The following is a 6,098-nucleotide window of genomic DNA, read 5'->3' on the forward strand; positions in this document are numbered from 1 at the left end:
ACGTGGAGGAGGATTTCAGGGTTTTCCGGGAGAGGTGGGGATGCTCCACCTGCAGCAGGAGGGGATGAAGGGGAAGTGGGGTTTGGGGGGCACCCCCGTCTCCAGCCCCTGGGGTGTGTGTAGGTGCAGAGACCATTGATGGGGGATTGTGACTAAGAGTGGACTGGGGGCGGGAGGAGGATCCTCGCTAGAGGATCGGTAGGTGCTGGAGAAGGAATGGAGACCCCAGGCTGCTCTAAGAGCCCCCTCAGTGTAGTCGCCCACCCCAGATGCCCCAGCAGCCAGCATTGCCGAGGGCTGGGCAGTGTGGCAGCTCACCCCCAGGTCTCCCCACCCCTCCTGGGATCAGCACCCATCTCCGAGAGAGGCCTGTGGGGGCTGTTTTTGGCATGCACGGGTACCGAGGCGATGGGAAAGCTCTGAGTGCTGGGCTGTGCCAACCAAAGTGTCAGACACACAATTAATTACTGCAGCCCCAGAGCCACAAACACTAAATATGCTGTCGCCGTAGTGCGCGGATAATAGCAACCCTTTGCAAAGTGTTTCTCCCTTTTCTCCTCTGTGTGCAGGAGACAGCACTGCAGAGAGCACACATCAGCTTTCCACTGCTTGATTAAGTCAGCAATGAAGGCAAAATGTGCCTGTACAGCTCAGGCTTAAGGAGGGATTTGAGTGTGTGTAAGGTACAAATTAGAAAATGGATCACAACAAATCTAAACAGCCCTGCTACAGAAACCTTGCCATCAAAGAGGGCTTTCTCTTAAATGTGGACACAGTGAGTGTATATTCCTGACAAAGGAACAACGTGTTTGGGGATGAGTTATTAAAGCGGGAACAGAGAGAAGACTGGGGAAAGCCTGATGTATACCAGATAAGTTATCAGCTATAGAAGGAACGGCTTCCTTCCGTAATAATTATTTGCAAATCAGTCCTTAGTTCTGGATACTGTGGTGTCTGGACCCCACAGCAGAGACAGAGCAGCTTCTGTCAGGCTTGGGATGATGCACAGACAGGAAACCAGGCACAGACCCTGGCTGGGAGAAGGTAAACTGCTTGTTCAGAGGAGCCCAAGTGAATGAAGCAGACAAAGAGGAGGGGGGAGAAGTGATGGCAAACCCGGACTTTCCTGCAGGTGTGCACAGTGGGTGGGGCGCGAGTCGCAGGCTGTAAAATTCTGTACAGTGGAGTGTTACTAATCCCAGCTCTTGGGGACTGTGCCCCTGCTGGCCGGGGAGGCATTGCCACCACAACCACAGCAGCCTCGGCTGTGCTGGGGAAGGGTTTCCCTGAGAAGACAAAGCACAGGATGGAAGAATGCTAATGCACAGGGCACTGAGGTGCCTTGGTAACAGCAGCAGAGCATTGCGGCGGCAGCAAGTTGGTGCTGAGCCCGGTCCCTGTTGGGAACCAGGAGCCCTGAAGAGGGGAGGCTCCAGCAAAACACAGCTGCATTCGTGGGAACTCTCAGAAGTCTCCGCTGGCCACTTCCCCCAGCTCTTATCAGCGTGCCTGTTAATCTCTGGCATCACAACAGGAGTTGGCACCTCCAGTTCCAGGTGCAAGGTGCGTGTCTTTGACCTTGCCATTTCCTCCATAAACACCCTGCAAGGCGTAGGAGCAACAACGGCCCTCCATGGGCACCTTGGTGAGCTTCACCCCCGTGGTGAGAGCAGCACCCAGCCAGCAGGGCACTGGTGGGGATGACTGTGGGTCCTGGGGCAAGAGAAGGACTCCTTGGAGGGAGACTCCAAGAGTAATGATGTAAATTTGGTCTCCATGTGTAAAGTACAGCCAGGTTAAAATTAAATTCAGCATATTCAGATTTCTCTTTTCTTAGCTTGTTTGGTGAATCCCCAGCTTAGTGCTTGTGACCAGTTTCTTAGTGCTGGAGATGAATTTGCCATTCTGCCTATGCAGGGACCTTCCTGGCCACAAACCAAACAAAGCAAATAGTGCCAGTAGAGTTTGTCCTTCCAGATATGATAAAGACAGCACAAGTGAACAGGCAGTTAAAGGAGGAGCTTGGCCATGGGAAAAGAGGAACAGTAGCACGAGACCCATTATCAGGAGGCAGGTGGCTGTCCTGAGAAGCAGGAGGGCTCAGGTGACCAGGAGAATATTGATGGGTTGGGACATGCTGTAGAATCATAGAATAATTTGGGCTGGAAGGGACCTTAAAGATCATCCAATTCCAGTCCCCCTGCCATGGGATATGTGGCAGAGATCATAGCTCACTGATGCTGATGGAAATCGTCTTCAAGAGTTTGTGGGCATCACCAGGCTGACATGCAGGTGCAACCGAGAGCGTGAGACACACGAGCTTTTCACCTGCCATTTCCATCCATGCATGAGGATTGCTAAACCTATTATTTTGAAGGCATTTTCCATGCTGCAGCTATCTTCCTTGACCTCTAAAAGATCTGGCTGATCCTGATCTCGAGATGAAAGATTGCCACCTCATGGGCTGTGAACACCCGTCTGTGAGATTAGGCCCTGAATTATTAATACAATCAATGACTACCTCTTTTCATCCCTGAAGAGGCACAAAGGAAAGCTACGGGGGCCCTGAAAGGGAGGGAGGATTCTCAAGAAGTCACCAGTGGAAACTGGTTTTCTTTGGGTGGAAACGCCTCCTGTGTCTGTTTTATTTTGGAGGCAGGAACAATGGCACTATTCAGGAGGTGACAACCCAGCTGTGTTGGTAAGGCTGATGGTGGCACTGGGAAACCTCCCATGGGGACTGTGTCCCCAAGGGAGGGCATCCTCCCTTCCAGCCCCTTTCCTGCATTCAGTGCATCATGGGCTGCACTAAAATAGGGGCCCAAAAAGCCTGAAGTGCAGAGCTAAAGCATGTGGAGCCACCGAAGAGAGGAGGGGCTAGGGAGCAGAGGGATGTGTTCATCTTTCCAGTGTCACAAAACACCTACACTCACAGGTAAGACCTGACCTGCAGACAGGTGACAGAGCCTGTGTTTTGTGGGGTGCGTGGTGGGGTTTCTTCACCATGGGAAGGATGTGGATATCACCAGACTGGAGTGAGGGATGGGCTGCAAGGCCATGCTTTTGCTGGCTGGAGCACAGTAACCTTCCCTCTCCCCTCTTCCCTATGGAGGCTTCAGTGTGGAAGTGTCGTGAGCATGTGCTGCTGGGTCTCTATCCTGATCTTTACACTTTTCCTTGGCTTGAGCCTGACTGACCAATTTGGGACATTTTGGTGACATTGGTTCCTTTCCCCTTTCCCTGTTGCATTTGTGAGGAAGGTACCATGGCCCTGTCCTCATCAAGGACCAGAGAAAACTCCCCAGCTCTGAGCCCCACATAGAAAAAGCTAGTTGGAAACAAAAAATAAAATACTATCTTCACTCCATTTTTCAAGAGGTTAAAAAAAAAATTTATTGTGCTAGTGAAGCTATTTTTTGTGGGTAGATAATGTAAAGCATTGCTTCAGTGCTGGCCAAAATGTCTGAGAAACATTTTTTCCCCTCCTTTGCATTAAAGTTCATATTAACATTGCAAATAAGATAAGAAAAGAAATGTTCAGTTACAATTATGTAGCGCTTTGTGATCACAAACAGATTCTGTAGTCCCTACTCAGGGGGTTTCAGAGCTGAATTTAGCTTATTTCAGAGTACAAAGTTGAGCTCAGCCAAGACTGCTTTCCTACTCTGTATGGTCCTCATCTGTGCTCTGGTCACACAAGGGACTCATGGCAAGCCAGGCTGCACAGCCAACAACATCTCACAGATGCATCAGCTGCCCTGGCTGGGGACCAAACCTCCTTTTTGCCTATGCAGCTATTTATTAATATTCTTCTACCTATTAGTTTTAAACTGATGCTTGCTTCAAGCATCAAAACCTGGTACTGGTTCAGTTGCAGCTGCTGATGGGCTCATTCCCAGAGATTTGAAACTCTTCACTGTGGCTGAAAGTGAGCATTTATGGGCTCTGACCTGGTCAGAGTTGTCCTCTCCTAAGAAGGGCCATAACCTATGGGCAAAGGCAGAATCCTGAGTAGGTGGAAATTTTCCTCCTCCCTCATCTATGCTTCTAAACTGTCTGACCTTAAAGCATTTGCAGCAGGCATGGGAGTAGTCCCTTGGGTTCAGCATGGCCATACTGTGTTTAAATTTAGGCATGAGTTGAAATACCTGACTGAGAGACTTGGAGTGACATTTACAGTAGAGCAACCCCAGGCACTTAATAGAGCAACACAATCCACAGTGAATGTGAAATTCAGTGCCAGGCTGTGCATGGATAAAGCTACAGAGACAGAGAGATGGACAGGAGTCAAGTGCATCAGGGCTTCTGGAGAGCAGTCCCAGCTGCTCATGGCTTCTGGTGTCATTCCTTGACTTTATGTCACAAGATGGAAAGAGCAGAGGATGGAAGGTCAGCAGCAAGAGGATGCCCTCTCCACAAAAATAGTCCTTTGCTGTGCTATAGAGCTCTACCTCTATTTCCAGGCAGCTGTTAGGGAAACATTTTTACATCATTATGTCTCCTAGAGCGATCCATGAAGAGTAGCTTAGGGAGGCATTAGGGTTTTATGTGAGTTTAGGCTGCAGTTTGCAAAAGTGCTTTGTTCCTAAAATGCTGATTAGGTTTGCTGCAGACACTGCTGCCTTAGAGGCAAGTCTGGCTAGAAGGTGAGTAAAAAGTCACCCTGCCAAGCAATTTGGAGAGCTTAGGCCTCCCCAGATAATTCAGATCCATCAGGTGACTCATGCAGGACACCCCCAGAAGAGCCTCCAGTTCAGAAGGCTGCATCTGGAGAGTGAGTGGTGAGGTAAAATTAAATTAGATTGAAAAGTTCAGCTATGGATTTTTTTTTAAATTTTTTTTTTTTTTTTTGAGAGATAGTGTTAACTTCAACATCAATCACTAGAAGTAAAGACTAATGAAAGTCTGAGCTCCAAAAAGCAGAGGAGCAACGTGGAGGGTCTCAATATTAGCAAAATAGCATGAAGATCCCAAAGAAGCATTAAATAATTACAAATGTCTGAAGGCACCTTAGACCTTCCTCCCTGTTTCAGGCTATGCATTGCAGGGACATTAGCCAAGCATCCCAAACCTTTCTGCCCCACCGTGCAGGGCTGATGTCCCCCCTCCCCAGTAGCAGCACCCTCCCCTGACTCGCTATCCCTCCCTGCTCTGCTCCAGCGCCTCCTCACCCGGGGAATACAAATTGGGCAGCACTGAAGCATATGGAGGAGAAGAATGCTCAGCTGTGAATTTCGGGGATGGGTATTATACAAACCCAGCCACCAGCACGTCACCTTTTCAAAGGCTTCAAATCCGCTACAAATTGCTTCTGAATGACAATGGGAATTTCTCGCCCTTCACAAAGCCCCCCGTATTAGCATCTTTATTGGAATAAACTAGCTAATTTCTGCAGTCGAGGGCTGGTCTGGAGAATCCGTAATTCTAATTAGATGGATATTCATCAGCACCCTGGTGCTTGCGGGGTGTCTGGTCCAGCGAGGGGCTGCCACCTGCCCAAGTGTGGATCAGACAAAGGGAAGAGGAGCGTTCAGTCCCTGGGGCCAGCAGCAAAGCAGGACATTGCAGGGACCGAGGGGTCCTTGTAATCCTCAATTTGTTCTTTGTGCAGTTTTTTAATTCCCAGGCACGGGGTGGGGAGCCTGTACTTGCAGGGATAATGATAAATCTGTGCCCTTCACTGTCCGTCAGGTCCCTGTATGGCAAATAAACCTACAGCTAACCAGGCTGACTGACTGTGGCCTGAGTGAAACACTTCAGGAGTAGAAGGAGGTTCAGTCAATCTGCCTGTCCGTCCTGAAAAACTGCATAAGAAACTGCATTTGTCATTAAAATCAGCATTTATCTTGGAGAATGGTTGTGGGGTTTCTCCAAACCAAAGGCTGATGCCTTGCAGTTGGCAGCGATGCACAGATTAAAATTCTTCTTTGTTGCTACCAATAGATTCCATAAAGAAAGGAAAAAGAGAAGAGATAAGCAAAAGTCCATAAATATAAATACCCCAAAACTAAACCTTGATGATTTTGCAGGGCGACAGAGCTTATTTCTCACTATGCACTGAAAATGTGAAAACTTGGGAGGGCTTTTCCTGGACACAT

The sequence above is a fragment of the Cinclus cinclus genome, chromosome 13, assembly GCF_963662255.1.
Source record: "Cinclus cinclus chromosome 13, bCinCin1.1, whole genome shotgun sequence".
Lineage (NCBI taxonomy): Eukaryota > Metazoa > Chordata > Aves > Passeriformes > Cinclidae > Cinclus > Cinclus cinclus.